This window comes from Perognathus longimembris, chromosome 13 (genome assembly GCF_023159225.1).
Source record: "Perognathus longimembris pacificus isolate PPM17 chromosome 13, ASM2315922v1, whole genome shotgun sequence".
In the NCBI taxonomy this organism is placed as follows: domain Eukaryota; kingdom Metazoa; phylum Chordata; class Mammalia; order Rodentia; family Heteromyidae; genus Perognathus; species Perognathus longimembris.
In genome coordinates this window covers 59,113,549-59,132,720 of record NC_063173.1, presented here as the reverse complement: position 1 = coordinate 59,132,720, position 19,172 = coordinate 59,113,549, and the positions used below count along the sequence as shown (strand labels likewise).

At 42.1% G+C, this 19,172-nt stretch overlaps 2 long non-coding RNA genes across 2 annotated transcripts; both read left to right on the top strand.

Annotated features, from left to right (window-relative positions):
* Positions 1-11,716: 11,716 nt before the first annotated feature.
* LOC125361282 lies at positions 11,717-13,577 on the top strand. The gene is made up of 2 exons (XR_007212928.1): positions 11,717-13,024; positions 13,257-13,577. It is a non-coding gene; the product is annotated as an uncharacterized LOC125361282 (long non-coding RNA).
* Positions 13,578-16,398: 2,821 nt separating this feature from the next.
* LOC125361281 lies at positions 16,399-17,180 on the top strand. The gene is made up of 2 exons (XR_007212927.1): positions 16,399-16,942; positions 16,986-17,180. It is a non-coding gene; the product is annotated as an uncharacterized LOC125361281 (long non-coding RNA).
* Positions 17,181-19,172: the final 1,992 nt, after the last annotated feature.

Below are 19,172 nucleotides of genomic sequence, written 5' to 3'. Positions count from 1 at the left end.
TTAATTATTTTGTCAGTAGTAAGTCATTGAGCAAAAAAGTGGGCTAAGTACTACAAGATAAACTAAATGACAACGGTAGCCTTTGGGCTTTGCTAAATATTCTAGAAGGGATGCAGATGGAAACGGGAAATCACCAGTGGTTGAAAAGCACTGTTCAGGGAGAACGTAGAAAGGGCCAAGGGAGCACTAGGAATTCTCGCCTTAGCATCTGCCTTAGACTGTGCATGGGAAATTAAAACCCCAAGGGAACAAAGATACTCTGGTTCAATTTTAATTTTTTTGTTTAGTTGTTTGCCTTTCCCCCAGGATGGAACAAAAGGCCTTTTACCTGCTAGATAAGACAAGTGAGCAACATTCCTAACCCATTCTGGTTTTCTAAGACAGTTGGGGCCTAGGAAAATGAAGAGGGGATAGGCATTATGTGAAAACTAGAGTTCTAGCTTATAACACATTTTAAAACAGCTCAACGGCTGCGAATATGGCCTAGTGGTAGAGTGCTTGCCTCGTATACATGAAGCCCTGGGTTTGATTCCTCAGCACCACATAAAAGTGGCAGAGTGCTAGCCTTGAGCAAAAAGAAGCCAGAGGCAGTGCTCAGGCCCTGAGTCCACCCCAGGACTCCCCCCACCCAAAAACAAAAACAAAAAACCAGTTCAACTATTTGTGATTCGCCACATGAAGAGCTCTTCCTTATCCTCGTTTTTCATCTGGTTTTGTCTCTTGATCCCTTCCTCCATATGCTGACTAAGGATCACTGCAAAAACAAACAAAAAAAACTCCTATACTTATCTAGAGAGAATTAGATATTGACCAAGTCTAGGGACAGACTCAAGGATCAAGCAGATGCATAGTTTTTGCAAACTGAGGAGGAAGTCTGGGGCTGGCTGGGCTGGAGATACACCCTTGGGAATCCTCAGAATCTAGCTAATACAGAAAAACAAGGGAATTAGCAGGGCACTGGTGGCTCCTGCCTGTAATCCTAGCTACTGGGGAGGCTGAGATCTGAGGATCATGGTTGGAAGCCAGCCCAGCCCAATTAGCTAGCAAAAAGCCAGAAGTGGAGCTGTGGTGCAAGTGGTAGAACACTAGCCTTGAGTAAAAAAAGCTCAGGGACAGTGCCCAGGCAGAGTTCAAGCCCCAGGACTGGCATACATGTGTACACACACACACACACACACACACACACACACACACACACACAATCATTCTGGTTGCTAGTATGAAGTTATGTGATGTCAGAAGCAGAGAAATAAGTTAGCAAAGCACCTTAGAATCCAGAAGAGTGGCCGTGGCTCAGAATGGGATAGCGACAGTGAAGTTGGAACTCTACTTCACCTTAACAGATTTCCTCGTGGATTTAATTGAAAGTCCAATTTTTTGGCCAGAGTAAGTGAAAAAGATGGAATTGCTACCAGTGTTATGTAAAGACAAAAGAAGGCGATACTGCAAAGGGAAGACCAAAAGCTCAGTTTGTGTTTTCGGTACTGGGGTTTGAACTCAGGACCTAACACTTGCTTTGCAGGCACCCTACTACTTGAACTATGCTTTCAGCCCAGAAATTCAGAAAACAACCCTCAAGAAATGTCTAATGGGGGCTGGGGATATAGCCTAGTGGCAAGAGTGCCTGCCTCGGATACATGAGGCCCTAGGTTCGATTCCCCAGCACCACATATACAGAAAACAGCCAGAACGGCGCTGTGGCTCAAGTGGCAGAGTGCTAGCCTTGAGCGGGAAGAAGCCAGGGACAGTGCTCAGGCCCTGAGTCCAAGGCCCAGGACTGGCCAAAAAACAAAACAACAACAACAAAAAAAAAAAAAGAAAGAAATGTCTAATGGGAAAAAAAAAGAAAAGAAAAAGAAATGTCTAATGGGGCTGGGAATGTGGCCTAGTGGTAGAGTGCTTGCCTCGCAAACATTCTGAAGCCCTGGGTTCAATTCCCCAGCACCACATATATAGAAAAAGCCAGAAGTGGCACTGTGGCTCAAGTGGCAGAGTGCTAGCCCTGAGCAAAAAGAAGCCAGGGGCAGCGCTCAGGCAAGTCCAAGGCCCAGGACTGGCAGAAGAAAAAAGAAATGTCTAATGGCTCCTTTCAATGCTTCCTTCCTGTCATTATGTGAGTTGCTCTGCCACTCTGTCCCTATAACTCTGGGAGCATATGGAAAAGCAGAACTACCCAAAGCAGCAATCGGGGATCACATAATGAATCTGAATATTCTTATGCCTCAGGACATCTTATTGGGGAAACTACACCAGCTCCTTAGTACACCATTGCCTGAATTCCAGCCAGTGAATCACAAATGGCTACCCATTTTAATCCCTACATCACCTGCTCTATCACGCAGGAGAGGGGGATGTTTGGCCCAAAGGTGACAAAAGACCCTCAAAAATCACTTTTTAATTCTTGTTTAAGTACAGTACTGTCTCTAAACGTAGTAAGTATAGAAATGTATTAAGAAAAGTAGTTTCTGAGCCCTATTTTTTTAAGAGCTTTGGAAAATTTATTTGCATTTGTTCTTGCCTCAACCTGTAAATAATTGGATCACATCATACATTGGTATTCATGCTTAGCAAATAGCAAGCAAACACTTTAATATATCTTAAATGAAGCAGGAAGATAAAGCTGTTGAAATATATTTCAAAGTTAGATGTAAGAATTATTTGCACCATCACTCTTATAGAAAACAGAACTGATCACACACAAGGACACTTAGCATACTGAATTATAAATACTTTCTTTTAAGAAGAACAAGGACTATCATTAACATTGAGATCTGGAATCTTACTGAGAATGTTTTATATGACATAGAAAACAAAAATATATTCCTCTTTATAAGAAGAATGATTTCCAAGAATGAGTATTAAGGTTTAACCAAACATTGTGTTGGGTACTATAAATATCTAAACACATTTTATAGCTACTTCCATGTTACAATATGTAAATGTACCCACAGCATTCAACAAACTTTAAACTGCACTCTTTATCACTATTAGACTCAACTATATTGTTTTCCTGTATAATTATGTTTCATTGTAATAAATTTTCATCCACTTCTCAAAGACCATTCAACACATTTATACTATTCAGTAATTACCATGTCTGAGCTCTATTCTTGATAAGTTTTTTTGTGTTAAAAAAAAGTAAGAGGGGCTGGGGATATGGCCTAGTGGCAAGAGTGCTTGCCTCCTATACATGAGGCCCTGGGTTCAATTCCCCAGCACCACATATACAGAAAATGGCCAGAAGTGGCGCTGTGGCTCAAGTTGCAGAGTGCTAGCCTTGAGCAAAAAGAAGCCAGGGACAGTGCTCAGGCCCTGAGTCCAAGGCCCAGGACTGGCCAAAAAAAAAAAAAAAAAGTAAGGGCTGGGGATATAGCCTAGTGGCAAGAGTGCCTGCCTCGGATACACGAGGCCCTAGGTTCGATTCCCCAGCACCACATATACAGAAAATGGCCAGAAGTGGCGCTGTGGCTCAAGTGGCAGATTGCTAGCCTTGAGCAAAAAGAAGCCAGGGACAGTGCTCAGGCCCTGAGTCCAAGGCCCAGGACTGGCCAAAAAAAAAAAAAAAAAAGTAAGATATCACAATTAATGTACACACTGCCCTTTTTGCACAACACCTTGTCAAAAAAAACTTTAATTAAGGGCTGTGGATATGGCCTAGTGGCAAGAGTGCTCGCCTCGTATACAGGAGGTCCTAGGTTCAATTCCCCAGCACCACATATACAGAAAATGGCCAGAAGTGGCGCTGTGGCTCAAGTGGTAGAGTGCTAGCCTTGAGCGGGAAGAAGCCAGGGACAGTGCTCAGGCCCTGAGTCCAAAGCCCAGGACTGGCCAAAAAAAAAAACTTTAATTAATAAATTACAAAAAAAAAAAAAGAATTGACACACAGGGACTTTTTTTCTTCTCCTTTTAGGAGTAATATCAGTAAGGTAAAAGAGCAGGTTTCATCTCAGAACATTCTCATGTTCCTGACTACAATCAAAGAACTACATTAAAAATATTGCTGTGTGGAAAAAAAAAAAAAAGCTGATTCTTAGCTGGACACTGGTGGCTCACACCTGTAATCTTAGGAGACTGAGATCTGAAGATTGTGGTTCAAAGCCACAGGGCGGGGAGGCAGGGAGGGGGGAGCAAGAAAGTCCATGAGACTCTCACCTCCAATAAACTATTCAGAAAAGCTGGAAGTGGCACTGTGGCTCAAGTGGCAGAGCACTAGACTTGAGCACAAAGAGGCTCAGGGACAGAGCTCAGGCCCTGAATTCAAAGGAGGGGGAAGGGGGAGGGAAGGAGGGAGGAAGTAGTTCATTCTTAAGTGCCTTTGTAAAAAAAAATCCCAATAATTCTTAAACATTAGAGCATACCATTATTATACATAGTCTAGGCTGTGGTTATACCAAATGCACAAGAAAACATGTTTTCCACATAAAATGTTTGTGACTGGAAGTGGTGCTGTAGCTCAAAGTGGTAGAGCACTACCCTTGAACAAAAGCACTCAGGGACAGTACCAAGGCCAAAGGTTCAAGCCCCATGACTGACAAGAAAAAAAAAAAGATAAAATGTTTGTGACTTTCTTGGACAACTGAGTTTAGATTCCCAACTATCTGAAATGTTAGTTGCTGATTACATTAACTTCCATTAAAGTTAACATGTGAAATTAATCTTCCACACCCTGTGACAAACAAGCACCACTTCATGAAGCTTCATTGTACAGTCTATTTTATTACATGGACTATACATGGTTGCTGACATTTAATGAATGCATTTTCTTTCTTTTTAGTGCCAAAACTGGGGCTTGAACTCAGAATCTGGGCTCTGTCCCCAAGCTCTACCACTTCAATGACAGCACTACTTCTGGCATTTTTGAGTAGTATTTTGGAGATAAGAGCCTCATCATCTTTCCTGCCTGGGATGGCTTTGAACCATGACCCTCAGATCTCAACCTGAGTAGCTAGGATTACAGGTGTGAGCCACTGGCTTCAGGTCTGGTTTGTGTTATTTTTTTTTTTGGGGGGGGGTGATAAATTGGAGATTAGTCTTGTGGTGGGCTGGGAATATGGCCTAGTGGTAGAGCGCTCGCCTCATATACATGAAGCTCTAGGTTCGATTCCTCAGCACCACATGTATAGAAAAAAAAGCCAGAAGTGGCACTGTGACTCAAGTGGCAGAGTGCTAGCCTTGAGCAAAAAGAAGCTAGGGACAGTGCTCAGGCCTTGAGTTCAAGCCTCAGGACTGGCCAAAAAAGTCATGATTTTCCTGCTTACGCTGGCTTCGAACCACAATCCTCTTATCTTAGCCACCTGCAGTAGCTAGAATCCCAGGCCTCAGCTACCAGCACCTGGCTGTTTTTCTTTTTAACTTGGCCTGGTGTATCATTGTAGCATGCAGAGGGTCATGTATGGTTATTTTACATATTAGGATTTTTAGGACATAACAGCAATTTTATGGATTTCAAATCTCAAAGTAGTTGTCTATTCAACCTGTTACCTAACACATTCCAAACCACATGCATAAAATAGAATAAGTGCAGTGTAGCAGATAAATATGCTAACCAAATGAATGGACTAGCCAATGGAAATGGGATTATGAACTCACTGAAGGCCACTAAATTAGAAATGTCCTTGATTTTGCAATTTTAAGTCTTCTGTTCATTTGAGATTAGACTGCAATTCAAAGAACGCCCTGCCACTTTAAGTTATAGGAAAAAATTTATTTTAAACTTCTTAAAATATACAGTTGAGCTGAGTACTGGTGGCTCATGCCTATAATTCTAAGCTATTTAGGAGGCTGAGATCTGAGGATCATATTCAAAGCCAGCCTGTCAGGAAAACTTCAAAGCCAGCCCCTGAGACTCCAATTAACAACCAGAAAACAGGAAGTGGCAGTGTGGCTCAAGTGGTAGAACACTGGCTTTGAGCTGAAGAGTTCTGGGACAGTGCCTAGGCCCAGAGTTCAAGACCCACACCCAACCAAAAAACAAAAGTTTTCACAAGCTTTGGGATTCCATCTCACCCCAGTTAGATTAAGCATTCAACAACAGGGGCTGGGAATGTGGCCTAGTGGTAGAGTGCTTGCCTCTTATATGTGAAGCCCTGGGTTTGCCTCAACACCACATATATAGAAAATGCCAGAAGTGGCGCTGTGGCTCAAGTGGTAGAGTGCTAGCCTTGAGCAAAAAGAAGCCAGGGACAGTGCTTAGGCCCTGAGTTCAAGACCCAGGACTGGCCAAAAAAAAAAAAAAAAAGGGAAAAATGAGCTCCATTGCACTGTTGGTGGGAATGTAACCTAGTACAACCATTCTGGAAGGTGGTTAGGAGGGTCCTCAAAAAAACTAAACAAAGGCCAGGTGCTGGTGGCTCATACCTAGCTATATCTGATTGTGGTTCAAAAGCCAGCCTAGGCAGGAAAGTCCATAGACTCTTATCTTCAATAAAACTACCAAAAAAGCTCTAAGTGAAGTTATGGGTCAAGTGGTAGAACAGCACCAGCCTTAAGCAGAAGCGGCTTAGGGACATTTCCAAAGCCCTAAGTTTAAGCTCCAGACCAGCACTAAAGAAAAAAAAAACCTTAGAAATTCCCTATGACTCAGCTATTCCACTCTTGGGCATCTATCTACCCAGATCATTACAAGTTAGGGTACAGTAAAGTAACTTGTACAACATGTTTACTGCTGTACGACTCACAATAGCCAAGTTATGAAAACAGCCTAGATGCCCTACAAAAGGTAAGTGGATCGGGGCTGGTAATGTGGCTTAATGGTAGAGTGCTTGCCTAGCATGCATAAAGCCGGAAGTGACACTGTAGCTCAAGTAGTAGAGCACTAGCCTGGAGCACAGAGCAGCTCAGGGACAGAGCCCAGGCCCTGAGTTCAAGCCCCAGGACTGGCAAAAAAAAAAAAAAAAAGATAAGTGGACCAATAAAATGTGTACTTACACACAATGAAACTTCACTCATCCATTAGAAAGAATAAGATTATTTCATTTGCAGGGAAATGGATGGACCTACAGCAAATCACTCAGAGACACAGCACCTGTGTTCTTCCACATGTAGAAGCTAGAACTAAAATGGACTATAACTAACAGGACTCTATGCATTCACACACAAACTGAAGGAGGATATCCTTAGGGGAAAAACCCAAAGGTATGACTTCTCTGAACATTTAGAATAATATTTATTGAAACAAATTCCAGGAAATGGAAACATAGGTTATTGGTGGTAGTGGTGCAGTGGTGTTTTGCTTTTGTTTTTTGGGGGTTTTCTTAAAGGGGAAGTGAAAGGGGGGCACAGAAAGGGATGAAGGGTAAACAAATGTGATCATGCTATTCAGTATACAATGTGGAAAATGACTTGTATGCAGGAATGGGAGGGGGAACTGGGGGAAAGCAAAGGAAGAAGTGACATTGTCCCAAAAAATAAATGCTACTCATCCATTTGAAAGAGTATGTCATTTTGCAAGGAAATGGATAGACCTAAAACAAACCATGTTAAGTAAGGTAAGCCAAGCTCAGAGACAAATGGTGCATGTTTTCTCTCACGTGGAAGCTAGACCTAAAATACAACTAGGCATGATAACTTATACAGGCATTCACATACAAACAGACTAAAGGAGGATCTCTTAGGGGAAGAACTCCTCTGAACATTTAAAAATACTATTTATTGAAACAAATTCCAAGAAATGTGAATATGGGTTTTGTTGTTGTTGCTGCTGGTGTCTTTGCTTGTTTCTCTTTTTAGGGGGCAAAGGAGGGGGTACAGAAAAGGGGAGGAAAAGAGTGAACAAATGCAGTCATGGTATTCAGTAGACACTCATGGGCTAGGACAGGAGAGGGAAACTGGGAAAGTGAGGAAAGGAAAGGGTGGCCTTGTCCCCAAAATGAAATGTACTCATTACCTGACTTATGAAATTGTAACTCCTCTGCACCCTTAGTAATAATAATACACATTTTAAATGCATAGTTTTCAAAACGATTTTTGAAAATTATAACATAGAAAATGCTTGGAAGTTCTGCTACAAACAGGAGTGAAACTACTTGGTAAATGCTATTGATCCAATGAAGAGGAAATATGGGTCGCGAACACAAGAAAAAGAACTGCAGGTACAGGAGACTACACAGAAAAAGCTTTAGTAAGAGCTCAGTGAACAAGAGGGAAAAAGGTGTGCACTCAAATGTCAGAAATGACTAGATATGGTTGGTAAGACTCTAATCAAAGGCTGGGAATGTGGCTTAGTACTAGAGTGCTTGCCTAGCATGCATGAAGCCCTGGGTGTTTCGATTCCTTAGCACCACATAACAGAAAAGGCCAGAAGTGGCACTGTGCCTCAAGTAGGGAGCTAGCCTTGAGCAAAAGAAGCTAAGGGACAGTGCCCAGGCAGAGTCCAAGCCCCAGATCATAAAAAAAAAAAAAAAAAACTAAACTAAATTTTAGCTAAGCATAGTGGTTCATACTTGGAATTCCAGCACTTAGGAAGTCTATATAGACAAGAAGATTACCATTTAGAGGCCATCCAAGGTGAAACAGTAAGACTGACCAAAAAAAAAAAAAAAAACTGAAAGAGGGGGGCTGGGGATATGGCCTAGTGGCAAGAGTGCTTGCCTCGTATACTTGAAGCCCTGGGTTCGATTCCCCAGCACCACATATACAGAAAATGGCCAGAAGTGGCGCTGTGACTCAAGTGGCAGAGTGCTGGCCTTGAGCAAAAAGAAGCCAGGGACAGTGCTCAGGCCCTGAGTTCAAGGCCCAGGACTGGCAAAAAAAAAAAAAAAAAAAACTGAAAGAGCCAGGCACCAGTGAGTGGCTCAAGCATGTAGACAGGAGGCAAAGATCTGAGAATCACCATTCAAAACTAGCTGGGCAGGAACAGGAAGGTCTGTGAGATGCTCTTCTCCCCATTAAACACCAAAAAGCTGGAACCCAAGTGGCAGAGCAGTATCCTTGAGCTAAAAAGCAAAAGGACCATGACCAGGCCGTGAGTTCAAGCACTAGAACCAACACTTAAAAAAAAAAAATGCTGGGCAACCTGTGGCTCATGCCTATAAATCAAGAGGCTGAGTTCTCAGGATCAGGGTTCAATAGCCAGCCTAGGCAGCAAAGTCTGTGAGATTCTTACCGCCACTAAACTACCAAAAAGGCCAGAAGCGGAGCTGTGGCTCGAGTGGTACAGCGTGCTAGCCTTGAGCAAGAAGCTCAGGAACAGCATATACAGGCCCTGACTTCAAGCCTCAGGGCTCACGCTCGATCGCACATGCACACACAAATACTGCTATACTCACAACTTTGGGGGTAGTGTTAGGAATAGAATACTAGCCCTACAATTATTTTAAAATTAGCACATACACACACACACACACACACACATAATACAGATTTAACTGACATATCCATAAATGCATATGATACGCACTCTACAATGGTGCTATGATCAAATTCACCGTTACTCCCCTAAAATTTTGTCTTCTCAATAAACTATACAGTAGTTCATATTACACAAGTGGCCCAATGAGGCAAAGGATAAGGGATAATGCTCTGATTGCCCAGAAATCTTAGGATTGAACCAGAACCTGGCGGAGTGGCCAGGCAACATTCCCACACTGAGCTCCATCCCCAGCCCTCAGCTGAGACCAGTCATTGAGATCATTTTTTTCCAATCACATTCAAGTCTTGTGGCACATACAAGGAACAGCTGAAGGACTGGGCTTTACCTGGGACACAGATTTTCCAAGCAGAAGAAATGGAATTGAGGCTGGGTGTCTTGTAAGGAAATTGGTGATATTGGCCCAGGGATGACAAATTTCAAGTTGATTAAAAAAGTGAAAACACAAACAGGGTCAGAAACAATGGAAATTGGCAGGGATCAATGGAGTGGAGGATCCAGAAGTCAAGAGGATTGTTGGAATATTAAAGCATTCTAGAAAAACAGAAAATTAAAGCTTTTTTTTTTTTTGCCAGTCCTGGGCCTTGAACTCAGGGCCTGAGCACTGTCCCTGGCTTCCTTTTGCTCAAGGCTAGCACTCTGCCACTTGAGCCACAGCGCCACTTCTGGCTGTTTTCTGTATATGTGGTGCTGGGGAATTGAACCCAGGGCTTCGTATGTATGAGGCAAGCACTCTTGCCACTAGGCCATGTCCCCAGCCCAAAATTAAAGCATTCTTTAAAAAATTAAAAAAAAAAACAACAACAAGTAACACAAATTCAAGAAACTGAGAAACACCAAAGGAAAAGAAATTAAGAGGCTGGATTTGGGGGAATGGATTAATTCTAGAACAAATATAAAACCCTTTAAGCATAATATATGCTAATATGATTTACTTGTTCATTTTTTCTTTGGGGGAGGGGAAGGAACACTACCAGCCTGATATACCTACCTCCTAGCATAAAACTGGCAAAAAATAATAATAAAGCTCAAAGTAGAAGGCATTCTTCTCTTGCTCAGTTCAGTCTTCTATCAAAAAAGTACCAACTGTACACAAAGATGAGAGGGGAAAACCGGGAGAAAGTGAAGGAAGGAGCAACCCTGCTCAAAAAAGAAACTCACTCATTACCTGACTTATGAAATGGTAACCCCTCTGGACAACCCCTTAATAAAAGCAATAAAATTATATATTTTTTAAAGTACAAAAGCAGGCAAGGAGGTGTCTGTATGTAATCCAACAGCTTGGGAGACTGAGGTAGGAAGATCATGAGTTCAAGACCAGCATGACCTACACAGGAAAAAAGTTCTTTCAAAAAAAGCAAAACTGGACAGGTACCAGTGGTTCACATCTATAATCCTAGCTACGCAGGAGGCTGAGATCTGAGGATCTGGTTCAAAGCCTGCTCAGGCAGCAAAGTGCTTGAGACTCATCCCCAATTTAACCACCAGAAAACTGAAGTGGTGCTGTGACTCAGTCATAGAGTACTAGCCTTGAGCAAAAAAAGCAAAAACAGCTACTGAAGGCACACTTCATATCCAATAAATTTCAAAGGGATCAAAAATGTAGTTAGCCAGGCACCAGGGATGAATGCCTATAATCCTGCTACAGACTGGGATCTGAGGATGGTGGTTCAAAGCCAGCAGGGACAGAAAAGACCCCGTGACACTCATCTCCAATTAACAACTCAAAAACTGGAAGCAGAGCTGTGGCTCAAAGTGGTAGAGAGCTAGCCTTGAACAAAACAGCTCAGGGACAGTGCCCAGACCCTGAGCTCAAGCCCAAAACCATTTTTTTTTAAAAAAAGGAAAACAGTTATAAACAGAAAAAGACAAAAAGGACCAGGTGTGGTTCATAGGCCTGTAAATATTCAAGAATATAAGGCAGGGGCTGGGGATATAGCCTAGTGGCAAGAGTGCCTGCCTCGGATACACGAGGCCCTAGGTTCGATTCCCCAGCACCACATATACAGAAAACGGCCAGAAGCGGCGCTGTGGCTCAAGTGGCAGAGTGCTAGCCTTGAGCAGGAAGAAGCCAGGGACAGTGCTCAGGCCCTGAGTCCAAGCCCCAGGACTGGCCAAAAAAAAAAAAAAAAAAAAAAAGAATATAAGGCAGGATTTTCATTTGGAAGCCATCCTGGCCTACACAGCCAGTCCCCAAAATAGGAAAAGACAAAAAAAAAAAAAAAAAGTGCTTTTAAAACAATGAAGTCAGAGCCTTTGGTTCATGCCTGTAATCCTAGCTACTCCAGAGGCTAAGACCCAGAGGATCACAGTTCAAAGCTAGCCTGGTCAGAATATCTGAAGGATTCCATCCCCAGTTAACAGAAAAACTGGACTAGAGGTGTAACTTTAAATGGTAGAATGCCAGCAATAAGAAAGCTAAGACAGTAAAATGTCCTGAGTTGGAGCCCCAATACACCTACACATGAGAGATGTAACAATCAGCCTCACTCATCAAAACGGATGCTCCTCATAACTACAATTAAGATAGCATAATCCCCAGACATCCCTCTTGCCCTCTGCCATATCCTATGTGGGGAAGAGCTGGGTCGTGTGTTCCACTCCAAAGCCACCCATGCTGATTCCAGACATCAAGCCTTCATCTGCAAGAACCATTCATATTGTCCAGAAGCCACTTCATTTGTGGTACTTTAGTTGTCTCGAGTTTTTAGAATATTTTATACTTCTATTTTTTTCTTCTCCTTTGTTATAGCAGCAGCAGACTGAATAGAAGACAGATGCTGTTTGGGAGCTGTTGTTGAGATGGGGTTTGCTGTTGCTCAAGTTGGTCTTAAACTTCTGAGCACAAATGACCCCTCCTCTCTAATTTCCAAGTGCTAGAAAAACAGGTGAATATAGCCATGCCCAACTCTGGTGCTGGGGACTAAACCCAGGGCCAGTGTAGACTAAGCACAAGCTCTACCACCTAGCTAAAGAAGGTTGCTATTCCTAACATGTCAGGCTAAAACAGATGACAAAAGACATTAGTGAGTATATAAGAGAACATTAGCAGGACAGTCTGACCTGCAGCAAAATGTAAAATGCAATTCCATCTCTAGAAATGACTATACTGACTGGTGTTGATCCCGGGCACTGCCACCCCCGCCAAATGTTTAATGACATGCCAGATTCATGACAAACTGACTTCTCCCACAATGTGACTAATTTGCAGGTACGCTATTTTATATGCTACTAAGACATAATAAAAGTATCAAACTATGATGTCTATGAATACTAGTTTTAGACCCATTAAACAACGTTGTGCCTAAGAACTGAGAGTACTTGCCTAGCATGCACGAAGCCCTGGGTTTGATTCCTCAGTTCCACATACACAGAAAAAGCCTGATGTGGTGCTGTGGCTCAAGTGGTAGAATGTTAGCCTTGAGCAAAAGAAGCCCAAGCCTGAGTTCAAGCCTCAGAGCAAACAAACAAACAAAAATCTGACAAAATATATTCAGTAACTTCATTAATTTCATGCCATAAATCCCTACCTCCCCCTTGGAGAACGGGTTCTTGCTAGGTGCCTTAGGTGAGCGCCATCTTCCCTTTTTACTTGAGCCATTGTACTGACAGTGTGCGGCTCCTTACCCCTGGGCCATCTGTACTTTACGTGCCACAGTCAAATTCTTTTTTTTTTTTTTTTTTTTTTTTTTTGCCAGTCCTGGGGCTTGGACTCAGGGCCTGAGCACTGTCCCTGGCTTCTTTTTACTCAAGGCTAGCACTCTGCCACTTGAGCCACAGCACCACTTCTGGCCATTTTCTGTATATGTGGTGCTGGGGAATCGAACCCAGGGCCTCATGTATATGAGGCAGGCACTCTTGCCACTAGGCCATATCCCCAGCCCCACAGTCAAATTCTTCACCAAAGCATTTATCACATGCATGTTGGTCTCTACACTTGCTTGTCCGGCTTTCAGGGAAAAGCTTTTATTGTTCACAACTAAAAGCCTAATTCCTTTAAACCATTTCAAGTCCATAAATAAAACAGGATATCCTAGTTCAATCCCTGCCAGTAGGTAAAAGGCATTCCCTTTGTCATATCCTGATGGATGGAAAAAATTGAACAGACCTACAATAAGCAAACTTAAAAAAAAAATCTTGGACTAGGGGTGTGGCTTAAATGGTGTAGCACCTTCCTAGGAAGTGAGAGGCCGAATTTTAACCCCAATACCTGCCCACCCCATGAAAAAACCCTACAAAAAAAAAAAAAAAAGAAAGAAAAACAAAAAGCCACTAAGTTTGGTGTCAATGTTCCTTACTTTGTCACACACATGAAGATAGGAATATTTATTTATTTATTTATTTTTGCCAGTCCTGGGCTTTGAACTCAGGGCCTGAGCACTGTCTCTGGCTTGTTTTTGCTCAAGGCTAACACTCTACCACTTGAGCCACAGCGCCACTTCCAGCTTTTTCTGTTTATGTGGTGCTGAGGAATCAAAACCAGGGGCTTCATGCATGCAAGACAAGCATTCTACCACTAAGCCATATTCCCAGCCCCTGTTCATTATGTTTCTGAATAAGATACTTCTAATTTTCCATTTGCCACTTTTACAATTACCCACTTCTTTCATTCTTTTTGTTTTTGCTGATCATGGAGCTTCAACTATGGGACTAGGCGCAGTCCCTGATCTCTTTCACTCACGGCTAGCATCCTATCATTTTGAGCCAGGGATACACTCCAGGCTTTTTCTCTGATTAATTGAAGATAAAAGTCTAATGGACTTTCCTGACCAGGCTGACTTTGAACCGGATCTCAGCATCCTGCGTAGCTAGGATTACAGGTGTGAGCCATCAGTGGTGCCCGGCACCCACCCATTTCTTTAGTCTTAAAATATTGCCTATCTGTATAGACTGTATACACTATTCATCCATATATACCTGCTCAGCAGTTAGATGGCCATTTTTTAAAATGTTCAGTGCTGGGCTAAGCACTAGTAACTCTCGCCTGTAAGCTTAAGCTACTCAGAAGGCTGAGGTCTGAGGATTACAGTTTGAAGCCAGCCTGGGAAGAAATGACTATGAAACTCTTATCCCCAGTTAACCACCAAAAAGCTGGATGTGGAGCTATGGTTCAAATATTGGAGAGCTAGCGTTGAGCAGAAAAAGCTCAGGGTCAGTGGCCAGATCCCGAGTTCAAGCCCCAAGACCAGTACACGCACACACACACACACACACGCATATTACAGTTTAGCACTGCCATCAACAATTGAGGTCTGAATGTTAAAATCTTCATCCCCACTAGGCTTTGGGACTTGAAGCCAGAGCTTTGACTTTCTAGCTTTCAAAATGGGAGTAAATCCTTGTGAAAGTCAAATATTGGTGGCTTACGCCTGTAAGCTTAGCTACTAGAGACAATGAGATCTTAGGATCAAGTTTCAAAGCCAGAAAAGTTGGCAGGACTAATTTTAAGCCAAAATCTGGACTGCAGTTGTGGCTTACATGGTAGACCAGTTGTGACCAAGCAAGTCAAGACAGAACACAAGGTCCTGAGTTCAAGCCCTGGTACCAACATATACAATTCAGTTCATTGTTCATGTTACTTCCGTTGTAGCAGTTCAAACTAAGGCAAGTCTCTTACTGAAACTTTGTTTTTCTAGACAGGGTCTCACGATGTAACCTAGGCTGGCCTAGAATTCATGCTCCTCCTGCCCCAACTCCCAAGTGCTGGGATTATAGCACTTTTTGTTTTCTCTAGCTGATAATTATCAGCTTTATTTTCTCTATACTTAATTCATAATTTAATGATTCTGAACTCTACAAATGAACCCAAAGTCTCAATGTGTTCAAATACATTAAACTTTTTGCCAATGCAAAAAGCTGGTCCTGGGAAAGGACTCTGCCTCAACATGTTTGTTAAGAACTCCCACCACTCGGCAAACTGACTGCAACTTGAGACAGAACATAGCACCTACAGTGTAACTGATGTATACCTGGCACCATTGCACCATTCCATCACTTTAGTGTTGATGACCTTCCTCAATGATGACTCAGGAGCTTGGTTTAATTCAGCACTCACCCACACCAATCCAAATTTTGAGAATGTGTTTAAGTCAAAAAGGTCCAACACACTGGGCACCATGTGGCTCATGTCTGTAGTCCTAGCTTCTCTGGAGATGAGATTCCAGGATGAAGGTTCAAAGCTAACAAGTCTACACACACACACACACACACACACACACACACACACACTCTCTCTCTCTCTCTCTCTCTCTCTCTCTCTCTCTCTCTCTCACACACACAACACCAGGGCTAGAAGTATAGCTCAGTGGTAGAGCCCAAGCTTAGCCTTCATGTCAATCTTCAGTGTGCACACACATGCTCTCACACTCCAAAGAGATGAAACACCACTTTACAACTCCCAGGTAACTATCCTAGGCACTCTGATCTACTCAGAACCAGGAAAGGACACAATATCGCTACATCTGACTTTCAAGGACACAGTCTACACATCCAAGGCTCAGGGAGGAAGAAGCTAACAGAAGTAGGACTAGGCAATATGACTCATTCACTTGAATCTTCACACGAGAACCTACAAACAGAAAGCAGTGTCTATACTGAGTGAAAACAAGGCCACAAATCACATTATTGAACAAAATGAATAGTGTAAGTAGCATCTTAAGGTATTACACCTGAAATACTTTGTCAGGTAAGTGATGCAGCATTGTCTATTTACATGGATTGTGTGGCTTCAACTCAAGATATTCATCTGACTACAAACTTATAACAAAAATAATTTCAAACAACTTTTATGCTGAAAATCTGTGACTTAAAACTCCAGTGTTATAAAATCATCTAATTTTGTTGTTGGAGAAATCTGTGCCCTCATCCAGGTACTGGAGCTTCAAATCCAGGCCTCACACTCTACTTTGGCTTTTTCCACTCATTTTTTGCTCAAGACTGGCACTGTTCCACTTGAGCCACAGCTCCACTTCCAGCTTTTCCTTGGTTAACTAGAGATGAGTGTCTCACAAACTTTCTTGCTTGTGCTGGTTCAATCATGATCTTCAGATCTGTCTCCTGAGTAGCTTGAATTCCAGGCTGAGCTACTGGAACCGGGGCATGTTATTAGGGTATTTTTAAAAAGATAATTCTATGGGAGGTTGAGGCAGGAATATCACCATGTTTTTGAGGCCAGCATTGGGGCTACATGGTAAAGGACCATGTCTCAAAAAAAAAAAAAAATTCCAGCCCTAATATGGAATGTAGCATTTAAGCCAGGGTAGACTATAAGCCCTGAGAAAACTACTGAGGTTGTCTGTTAGCAGGAGACTGTCTTAAGGATGAAAGCAACAAAAATGATCTCCTTTGAGTCAAGGAGTTAAAATTTTTCACCAACTGGCTAGTTTTATAATACAAAATAAAGACCACCCGGGTAGGTGAATAACCCTGTAGCCTTACCTACTCAGGAGCAAGAGGATAATTTGATCTCAGTAGTTCAAGTGTCAGCCAGGCAACATAAAAAGACTCAGTCTCATTACAAAAAAAAAAAGGCCAAGGTCTAATCTACTGTATCACTTTAAAAAAATCCTGTGCAAGGTGCTGGGAATATGGCCTAGTGGTAAACAAAACCAAAAGCAAGTGGTGGCTTACACTTACATTCTTAGCTAACTAGAATTATGGTTCAAGGCCAGTCAGGCAAAAAGTGCTGGAGATCCTATCTCAATCAGTAACTGGGCAAAGTAGTATATGCCTATCATCCCCAATAAACAGTGAGCAGAATTATAGTCCAGATTAGACTAGGCATAAAGACTAGACCCTTACTAAAAATAATAACCTAAGCAGATAACCAAAGCAGAGTTGGGGGTACAATTCAAATGACAAGAGCACATGCCTAGCAAGTGCAAGGTCCCAAGTTAAAAATCCCAGTACCACACACATTCACACACAGAGGCAATTTTCTGACTATCCCTATTTAGGCAGGATTTGCTACTTCACACTTCATCACTCCCACTCCCCAGAATATAAGCTCTAAAACTGTATGTATGCCAAAGAGCACTTAATAAACTACTTGTTAACCCATCAAATACTGTTAGTTTCCATCTTCTGAAACTTGTCAACCCCACTGATCACACCAAGGGGCAGAGGACATAAAAAAAATCAGTGCAAATCAGTGATGGGTCCATCCTTTACAGACCAAAGAGGTATGACTCTTTTTCAAGAAAATGGGTGTTGCAAAGAGAATCAACCAAGCCAGGAAAGAAAATAACTGATAAGAGCTATGTCTAATAGGAGAATTAAATGAGAACACATAAGACACCTAGGCACAGGACCTCATCATAGAAAATATTTAATAAATGTTTTACTTATACAGAGAAACCACCTAAAAACAGCTCCTTCTATCTCTCCACTAACAAACCTTTCCCAAAAACATGTCTATGTACAGTCGTTCTCAATATTAGCTGAATGAATGATCCTGAGATATGGCCCTATACATGTTGAGACTGGGGCAAGAAGGTACATTCAGTAAAAACATGAAGAATTAGGACACCAGAATCTCATGCCTATAATCCTAGCTGCTGAAAAGGCTAAGATCTGATGACTGCAATTCAAAGCCAGCCCATGCAGGAAAGCCCATGAGACTCTTCTCCAATTAACCACCAGAAAGGAAGAAAAATAAATAAATAAATAACCACCACCAGTGGAGCTATGGTTAGTTTTCAGAAAAAAAAAAAAGCTTAAGGACAATAAATAAATAACTAGCACTCCCTGTTTTTGATAGAAACATGGAATTAGCCAGGCAGGCATGGCGGGGCACACTTGTACTTAACAGCACTTAGGAAGGAGGCTGAGGCACGATTATGAGTTAGAGATCAGCTTGCAATACCTAGAAAGTTCCAGGCCAACTCAGGCTACTAAGACCTGTCTCAAAAAGCAAAAACAGAGGAAAAACAAAACAGTGGCAGGAACCATAGTGTATGCCTCAAGCCTCAGCATTCAGGCAATGGGAGGCTGGAAGATCTCAAATTTCAAGCCAGCCTATACTACAAAATGAGACCAACTCAAAAATAAAAAACAAACATGGAGGTAAGGCAGGGCTCTTCCTTGCACTTAACTCCTTATTTACTGTTAAATAAGCTTGCTGAAATGTCTTTTATGCTTATCATCTAAAGGCTCTTAAATATAAACAGAGATGCTTACAGGACCACCCAGGTATTTGGCAGAGCTATATAAATGGTAAAAGGTATCACAAGGTAGTACAGAGCAAATGGAAGTAGCAAAATGTTCTTTGGTGGGTGGGAGTCATAGTTTGTTTTTCCAAAGGTATGGTTGGAATTGTACTTGAAGGGGATTATTTCTTACAGGAAAAGATTTACATCTCTTAACTAATAAGCAGTTGAACCACTATATGAACCACTAGTAGAAGTCTTCACTGGAAAAAGGCCTAAGTATTATTCTGTAATCTCTGTTCCATTAGTACCTGCAAGCTCTATCTACAAAGGAAAGAAAAAGAAAATAGGAAAAATAAAAAGGGGGAAGAGGAGAAAAGGCAAAGCAAGCAAAAGCTCATACTTGAAATCCTAACTGAGAATCATGAAGCTGAGCATGGGAAGACCACTGTTCAAAAAGCCAGCCCAGGCAACATGTTCAAAGACCCTCATCTCTCAATCAATAAGGGGAACGCAAACACCGCACAGGGTGGCATCCATCCACAATCCTAGCTAAGTGGGAAAGGCAAATAGAGAATGGCAAAGGAGGCTAACCTAGGTATAATGCAGACCCTATTCAAAAATTAACTAAAGGAAAAGGGTCAGGAAAAGAGCTCAAA